We start from the raw sequence: 9590 nt of genomic DNA on the forward strand, positions 1-9590 counted from the left end.
TTTCCTCTATTTCCTTTTACTTTCCTCTTGTCCCACTATCATGCTCAGCCTTCATTTGGGTTTCAGTAATTCCTCTCGGTTACATTACCGTTGATCACGCCCTACCAGGCCTCCTACACCCTCCTCAGCACCAATTTTGGTTCACTTGTTGTTCCCTTGTCCCTGGGTTTGTTAACACCACTTCCTCTCCACCAAGGGCCACCCCTTCCCCCCACCAGAACCATCAGTCCCTGTTGTTTTCTCCTCCAGATTGTTTATCCAGCCTATCTTATTTAGACAGACCTGTGGAGATAATAACATGCACAAAAACAAGATAGTGCAAAACAAAGCAACCAAAGAAACAACAAAAAAAACCAATGACAAATAAAAAAAAAGGAAAAGCCTGTAATTAGTTCCAGGACTGTTCATTGGCCTTTAGGAGTGTTTTCCAGTCGAGTCTGATGGGGTGCCATGTCCTGGCCCCACAGTCTATTTTTGGTATTCCCTGGGGACTTCCTTGCTGTTCTGTTGCATGCCCTTAGTGTTTTGCTTCGGTGCGGTGGGATCAGATTGGGTGCAATTCCCACACTGTGTCTCGTGTTGTTCCCTGTAGGTCAGTGAGGGATGTTGTGTATCATAGTGGGGCCGGCCATATGGTCCTCTCTGTGCACTGGCTGCTCTATGAAGGAATATTGTCCTCATGGCTTGGTGGGCCAGGATGTGCTCCATTCTCTCTTCCTCCCCCTTCATTTGCTCCCGTGTGCTCTGATCAGACACGTCCCTCTCCCTGAGCTGCAGCTTCAGTGCTGTCCTCTGAAGTGAGTTCTTCTTGGAGGAGGGGCAGGTCTAAATGTAGTTGGCATTGGGGCCAGCCCCTCAGACCTCTCCACTGGTTCCCTAGTCCACGCCAGCATGTTGCGTTCACATCTTGGAGCACCAGGTTGAAGTCTGGTCCCTCTTTCCCTGTGGAGATCTAAACAATACCCTCCCCTTGGGTGGGTTAGCGCCCTAAGTATGTTCATTTTTAACTTGACTATATCTGTAGTCATCCACATTGCCATGCACTCTGGGGACAAGAGCGTTCACATCCCTGGTCAAAGGTCTGAGGGAATTTCATGGAGGTTCAGTCTACTTGGCACCTCGGCAGATGGGTTTTGGGCTTTCACTTTTGTCCATCGGAGAAAGGAAGGAAAGAGGGACGTACAGAAGGAAACAAACAAACAAACAAACACCTCCAATTCACTGCTCAAGTCATCCAGAAATGAAGCACCGGCTCAATTCCCTCCTCTGGCCTTACCTTTTGTTATTTACAATCCTTGGCTCACACAGGCGGCCATGCTGCTTCCATGTAGACTAAGTGCACAGCTCACTTAGCTGGCCACTTTAAGACAAGCTTTAAGACCCTGCCACCGGTTTCTTCACCACGTGTTGCTGTAGCACCCCTATCTTCAGGGACTACTTCCAGAGGGCAAGTCGTGAGCAGGATTCATCACAAGAATGAATTCTTGAAAGGGCTCATGATTAAGTGCAAGTTGAAAACCCATTGGTTTATCTAAGATTTAGAAAATCTCAGGTCCACTTTAGAGGCAGCTTTACCAGCTTGCCCACAAGACAGTTGGTAATTCTAATAAGAGCATTATGAATTGCATCAGTGGTATAGAATTTAAAGTACTGTGGAGAACAGGAAAGTATGCATACATAGGAAGGCTTTTTAGACCAAACAACATGGGATGTTCACTTAAGCAGATTAAAAACAAGTAACAGAGAGCCATGGCGGTGAGGCACAACACAACTATTTCCATAGCCCTCCTTCACTAAGGACACACCCTATCTGCAGGGCCTGGTCACGTTAGGAAAACCAAAGCAAGTGTGAGAAGAGCAAGTATACAGCAGTCTCAGGTTGCCACTACTGGGCCACCCCCAAAGCCAGAGATTCGAACCAGAGTCCCCGGGACTCTCTCTGCAGGGAGAACTTCTCAATGCATGACTAAGATGCTTCAGCTTTAAGTCCAAAGTCTGCTTTCAGTTCTCTTAAAGTGCAACAGGTGTGCTTAAGGTCAAGGCTAGTTCCCTTCTTGTGATTTCCCAATCGAGTAGGAAGAACTCCACTGGCCTGGGAAAGACACCAATCGAATGTCCTGGATCCCTTCTCATCATTCTGCTTTGCAGAATTCCGCAGGGACATGACTCCACGTCCCAGTCCTCTCTGAGGGCCCTGCCTACTCCTCCGTTCCCACTTAGGGGTCTCGCAGCTCCTCCAGCCACAAGAAATGAAGCGGCAGATTCTGGGGGGTGGGGTTCAGGGGTGGTGTGGTGGGGTTCAGGGCTTCCAGGGTGGGGAGGATGGACCCAGGCCCTCTGACTCCATCCTTCAGGAGACCCTGCATCCCTCATGGCTGCCTTGCTCCCCTTTGCAGCTCCGGTTGCCATCATCAGGAGAGAAGTGTGTGTGTGGGTATCCGAGTACAGATACCTGTTTCTCACCCTCCTGTTCTATGGCTCTGGTGAGAGCTAACAGCATCCTGAGCACTCCCATGCAGGCCTGGAGCACTCCCTTGGCCCATAGACTCCGCCCGGGACTGCAGGTGCTGAACAGAGCCTGCAGCGGGTTTCCACGCATGTCACAACAGCTCACTGATGGCTGTCAGCACCAAAGTGACACACCCAACAGACCAGAGCAACGTAACTGGGATGGCTACTCTCTCGGTCAGTGTGGCCACCAGTCAGTCTGGCTGTGAGGAGTCCCTTCCGGAGGCCTTTGACATCTCAGGTCCTGTGCTACCTCTGACCGCCCAGCGGAGCCCTCACAGCTCACTGGGCCTCCCTCGAGATCCCTTTCCTCCCGCACCACCTGCCCCGTGCTTCCTGTCTGAAGGACACAGCCTTCTAGAGGCCTTTGCACGGAAATGCATCTATTGGAGATGTGAGGCTCCACCCCCAGAGGTGTGGTGGAGTCCCGGGGTCAGCTTAGGTCCGAGTTAACAATGCTGTTGGCCCAGCGAGGAAACACCATGCGCGTTCCTGTCATCACGGATTGCCCTGTGAAAGGTGGTATGGAAAAAACTGGAACCATTTTCCATAAGATCCCGCTTCCCCTATGGCCGGCCAGCCTAGGACTGCCATTCTGGATTCAGTGCCATTGGATCGCCCCCCCAACAAAACCACAATGGCCAGAAACCCCAAACCCTCTGGCTCTCGGCTTGCCTTCTCCAACCCTCAGCATCTTAAAGGGCCCCTACTTACCACCTGAGGTTCAGTCTGAAGCCTCAGGTGATGGGCCCAACAAAAAGGCCGCCGTCTGGCCCGAGGCTTCCTTTCTATAACTCCCGAGGGCCCAACTGTTCCTTGTCCTGAACAGTCAGGCAGCTTCAGAAACAGGAGCAGACCCCAGCTCTGCCGGGAGGACCAGCCCCTCCTTCCCCCGCTGCCTCCTGAGCGCCCCCGTCAATTCCTTCCCCACCCACCCCACCCTGGGTTCCTCCATCTGTCTATCACCAAATCCACATCAGGGCGATCTCTTGGGCTCTGGTCCGAGGGGAGGACTTTGAGTGGCCCCTCCTGCAGAGCCAAGTCCTTCTTCAGTGGGGATCACCATCTGTTTCCCCAAGACCCCACGCTGTCCCTTGCTCCATGCAGTCTGAGCCCTGTGACGGAGCCCAATCTTGCGAGGTTAGGGCAATGCCCTGGTAAGGACGGCCCATCTTCATGCTGACAAAGAGACTCCTGTTCTCCCTGGACCATGGACAGAGGCTACAGCAATTCCACCACTACCAGAGGGCCTTGCTTGACCAACACTGGCACGTGCTTTACCATCTGAAGCCATCCACCCAGGTGCCCTTGTACCCTGCTGACCAGCTGAGCCTGCCTTGGCCCAGCACAGCCTGGGCCCGTCTGGGCGCCTCCCAGTCCACAGCCCCACAGGCCTATGAGAGGAATGAGCTGTTCTTACCAACCTTGGCTGCAGGGTCACCCCTCACGTCAAGCTGGCGCACACAGATCCACACCGTGCTGTGGAACCAGATAGCCCGCCAAGTTTGGCCGATCTACCCGGGAACTGTCCTTGCTTGGGGACCAACATCCTGGGACTCTTAAGTTCCCAACGGCTGGGCAGTGGCTTCCTTCCCTGTCAGAGCAGGACGCCGCAGGCTCCTTGCAGGACAGACCAGGGATGATTGTGAAAGACATCTCAGATCAACAGCCAATCAACAGCAAGCGGCCCCAGCAGGGGCTGTCCCTGAGTATGCTCTGCAGCCTCTGCCTTCCAGAAAGGGACTCCCATTGGACGTCCAGCGGAGAAACAGATGGAGAGGGCACTTCCTGAAAGCCAGGCCAGTGGACATCATCCCGAGGCTTTCAGAAAAGCCATGAGTACTACACTCAATTTCCACCTGACCAGGATGCTGCTTGAGAAAGAACTTGGCATTCCCCTCCCTGTGGGGACATCCAGAGAGGCCGCACTGTCGTTTCTCAAGGAGTCAGGCACCCAAGAGCGGCTTGGGCTTCCACCCAAATCAAAGAACCTCCCCATCCTATACGGCCTTCCACCTGACATCGATCCACTCAGGCTGATCCTGATGACCAAGCTGGTCCGGGAATTAAAGGAGGTCCTGGGAGACACAAGCAGGCCACTTCCACAATGTCCCATGGCTCTGTCCAGCGAGTGTCTGACGTGGCATGGCTCCGTGGGGACCTTGTGCTGAGGAAGAAGCCGGAGTCGACAGTCCCAGCCTGGAGGACACCTGGTGCCCTGAGTCCCAAGGGCTTGAGAAGACGGAAGGGGTTAAGGACCCAATCTAGCAGCGGGCGGTGAGGGCCCAGGGTGAGCCAAGCCACCAGGGGGCTATGGAGGAAGGGGTGCAAGGCTTGGGCTGCCCTCTGGCAGGAAACAAGGCCAGCATGCTCAAGATCAGATAGCAGCAGGGACAACTCTCTGCAGGACACCACTGAGGCTCCGTCCTCAGGAGCCTGAGCTTTGATCTCACTGCATCGGGTCAGCATCGAACCCAGCACTGGCTGAGCTGTCAGCCCCTCAGAGATCACAGCTGGAAGCACGCTCAGGTAGGAAGCAGAGAGCAAGGACCTTCAGGACAGGCATATCAATCTTACTTTCATCCCAAAGCCAGGGCGGATTCCTGCGGCTGCTCAGCTTGCGGAGCCCAGGCCTCGAGGCCCAGCTTGTGTTGACCACTGCAATTCAGGGCCATCCTTCTCAGGACCAAAGCTTACTGAATGCGACTGCAGGATGGGCAGGGGGGCACAGCGGCTGCTTGAGGGAGCCCTGGGTGAAAACTTCCTATTTCAGCCCAAGAAACCTTTGTGCCCTGTGCTAGATTCATGTGGAGACAGAGGGCCAGGAGGACATGTCCCCAGAACAACCAATGGCAGCGACAAGAGTCAAAAGGGCTCAGGGAAGCCACGGCCCAGGAAAAGTCTCTTTGAGGCAAAAGAGCAGAGAGAAAACAGGGGACCCCAAGTCCCAGTCGGCCTCCACCCAGAACCAGGTGGACCCGGCTTCCTTGGACCCAGCCTAGGCCATCCAGGCTGCACACCAGGCCCCGGGGATCTACTGCGTTCCTCTCCTGGGCCGTCTCTGTGGGCCGACTTAGGTGCACTCCTGCTGTAGCTTCTGCCCCCCCAGCCTTCTGTAAAACCTCTACTAAATTCAATCCCTCTCCACGAAGAATGGGTTTCTTCCCCAGAAAGATCCAGCGGCCCCCACTTTAGTGAGTTTGTAAATGCCCAGACCCCGGCCTCTCTCCATGTCATTTCTCAATGGATTTCTACACAGAACTGCCTGGGTGTGCTCTTACTCGCCGCCTCCTGCCGTGGGGCACTCTTGTGGGAGGTCTGTTTCCACCCCCACTGCAAATATGCTTAACCCCACCGTAGAGATGCATTCACCTTCTGCATCAGTTCTTCCAGGCCTACCCTGGAAGTGTGAGTCCGGGTGGACCAGAGAATAATTCCTTCATAGACACACATATGTGTATAAAGAAAGAGTTTCCTATACTAGAGCAATTGCATGTTGAGAAAACATCCCAGGCCCATCCAGATCATGTTCATAAGTCCAACATTAGCCGATAGGTCTGATACTAGTCCACAACTTCCTCTTCAGAATCATGCAGCCGTGCAATGATGCTGAATGCGGGAGGATCACAGGCCAGTGGGTGGGAAGTCTTGTGGAGGCAGTGGTGGTAGAAGCATCTCAGTGCTAGCATGGGTCTCCATGTGGCTCCTCAAGCTCCCAGGCCTCTAGTTGCATCAGTGTAGCTCCATCAGGTTCCTCGCCAATAATGTCTCGCAGGGAGTGAGCCTGTGTCCCATCTCCAGGGAACTATTTATCTCCTTAGTGCCTCCAAATGAGGTCATCAAGCTGTGACCTGATTGACAGGCTAAACTCCACCCCTTCACTCTTAATCCTCTCAAATGCACACCAGATGATGTAACTACCACACTGTACTACACACCACTGAAAAGCATTGATGATTGCATGATGGTTGCACACCTGCTCATGGGAAGAGGTGGAGGAAATGATGCTAAGCGAAGTTAGCCAATCACAACAGGGCAAGTCCATGAGTCCATGAGTCCACTGAGGTAAGTATAATCAGTACAGTAGATACAGAAGAAAAGCCACGTATCTCACACTGCATGTGAGATAAGGGACAGGCAATCGGGTGCTGGACAGACCAAACCCAAGGATGTGCATGTCATTCCAACACAAAGAGGTGTGGAGAAAAGGGTGGGGGGAGGGACGCGATGGCACTGGGGGTGCAGGGCACTAATCCACCCAGAGGGAGGGTGCTGTTTATGTCTCCACAGAAATGGGAGTGTGAGTGCAGACCCCACCACGGTGCCCCAAACTTTGAAGGCCATGTAACCACATAGAGCAACTCATGAACACAGAAGTCTATAGGGCCAGCCATAAACAGAGCTAAACTCCCCACGCCCACCCCCAGAAGTGTGGGCTATAGAGGAGAACACTAAACTTCCATGTTGGGGAGAGGGGCCGGCCCGCCACGCCTATACAGAAGCAAACGGAGAAGAAAAGGGATAAGAGTGAGGGACAAGACCCCACACTGGCACACCAAGCCGGAGAGTGATGGCCCTGCACGGACGGAGCTGCCAAGGCCCCAAACAGCTGGAGACACGATGTCCCCTTGCTGGAGCACACCGGAACAGAGGATAATACTGGAGACACGAGGCGGGGAGTGAGTCTGGTCTGACCACACCTACAGTGCGGTGAGCCTAGGGAACATATCAGATAAGCAACTGGAGCAAAGCCAAGCCACAAAAATCCTAGGAGCACCCAAAATAGACTTCAGGGTAGGAATGGCAGTTTCTAGGACCAGTGGGGAGATGCTCATAAAGGTTAGGTGACAGACCTGGAATTATGTATGCCTTTCCTTGGGCTAGTTCTTAACAACAGCTGTCTTTATTCAACTTTGTTTTGTCTCACTGTTATCGTTGTTTTGCCTACTTCTATAAGACAGGCATGTGAAGCATGCTGCTAGAGAGCAATGGCATTGATGGTTCCAGAGGGACTTGGTGGGAGGAGGAGACCGGGGTCAGGAGTGGTGATCCAACAATGCCATAGACAGGGGAACAACTAGGGAATGAAATGCAACGAGGTGCACGTAGAGACCCTGGCGGTGGTGAAGCAGCAGCAATTGCGCTGAGAGGAATGACTACGAGGCAGAAGAAGGGCGAGCGTGACGGTGGGGCAGGAGGAAGGTAAAAGGAAACAGAAGAAAGATCTAGGAAGCAAAGCTATGGCTAGAGGTATAAACAGAAATGTGTACTTATACTTATGTAATGATATAAATTCATAAAAATAGAGTTATGGGCTATATACATATATTTATATGGCCATATATTGAGGTAGTGGACGGACTTTGGGCCTCTGCTCAAGCCCTCCCTCAACACAAGAACACTTTGCTCTAACAACCGGGCATTCTGTGATGCTCACTCCCCCAGCACGCTTGCTGAAGACATCGTGGGTGCATACGCAACTGGGGTGAGTTGAAGAAAGCTGATGGTGCCCGGCTATGAAAAGATATAGCGGATGGGGTCTTACAGGCTCGAAGAGAAACAAGTAGCCATCTAGCAGAGAAGCAGCAAGCCCACATGGAAGAAGCACAGCAGCCAGTGCGATCACGAGGTGTTGATGGAATGAGGTAACAGGCACCGGAAGACCCCAAATAAAATTAGAAAACATGGTTGAGAATGAGGGGGGTCAGAGCAGAGACCCAAAACCCATCTGTAGACATAGGACAGCCACTCACAGGAGGGTCACAATGAAGCAGGGAGTCCACCAGGGTGCGGTGTAGCAACGATGAAACACCATATTCCTCGGGTTTTGAGGCTTGCTATCATGACCCGAGTCCTGCCTTTCACTTCTGGCTAGAGCAGAGCATGTACACTTGGACTGTGTGGCTATGCAGTGCAAACTCCTTCTCTGTCAATCTCCTGCCTAAAGTGCACTGGCTTTGCTTGCAAGGGCAAGTGCGGGCAGTGGGCAGCTCAGGCTTCTCCACAGCGGAGAACAGGTCGGGAAAGGGAAGGGGTCAAGGGAACCCTTGTCCTTCATCGGTCTGTGCAGAAAGTAGCTGTGGAGTCGGCAGCCCTCTGAGCAGGACAGGGCTCCCTCATCCTGCACGTTAACTGGCAAGGGGCCTCAGCCCCTTCCTTCATGGGATAAAACGAGATGTCAGAGTAACAGATGTTTTGAAAAGGCTCAAAAAAAATGCCCAGACTAACTGCAACCTAAAGCTAGTATGCCTCAGTATCCGAGCCATCTCCTCGGTATCCGGCAGAATGATCACGGCATCACCCTATCTTGGAATTTCACGCATGGAGACAGCTCCTGTTTACCCTCCTGAGCAGCTTACAAACTTTGCCCTTCACCACAGACAGGTGCGACTTCTCCGGCCCCCAGCTGGGTGCCCATGGACCTGGCCCAGGATCTCAGGGCTCCCGTTTCTTTCTCCCGGGCAGTGCGACTAAACTGGCTCCTTCCTGGAACCCCTGAATCTCGCCCGTGAGTGCAGAATAAACTTCTCTCATGCCTGTGCTCAGTTGATTGCTGTGGCAAGCCTAATACTGTCGATACCACCACCTTGTGACACATGGAACTACTGAATATGCATGTCCTATGGCTATCTAGAAATGTCCCAAGATAGCAAAGAGGCTCTCTCTCTTCTCTCTCACTTCCACGTGGACCAATAAGAAGGGCCGAGGTGAGCATGCTCCCATAAATTGTGTCTGACTCCGTTATTTGACCTCTCTTTTATGTCTCCTATCCTCTATGATGTTCCTATCACCTTTATCTAGTATCGCCGTACAATCGCGCCTACTGGCCCTTCAGATGTGAGAGGCTGACCCCCTCTGACAGTCCAGGCAGCAGGATGGATCCCGTAAAAGAAAGGGGGGAGGCTCTCTGCTCCTCCTCGTGCGACAGACAGCCGCCTCTCCCGCTCCCGTGCAGTCCCAGCCGCATCCCGAGACACGATGGTGAAGGTCGGAGTGAACGGATTTGGCCGCATTGGGCGTCTGGTCACCAGGGCTGCTTTCGAATCTGGCAAAGTGGACATTGTTGCCATCAATGACCCCTT

Source organism: Echinops telfairi, unplaced genomic scaffold (genome assembly GCF_000313985.2).
Source record: "Echinops telfairi isolate 266 unplaced genomic scaffold, ASM31398v2 ScPeMD7_7417;HRSCAF=8455, whole genome shotgun sequence".
Taxonomy (NCBI): Eukaryota; Metazoa; Chordata; class Mammalia; order Afrosoricida; family Tenrecidae; genus Echinops; species Echinops telfairi.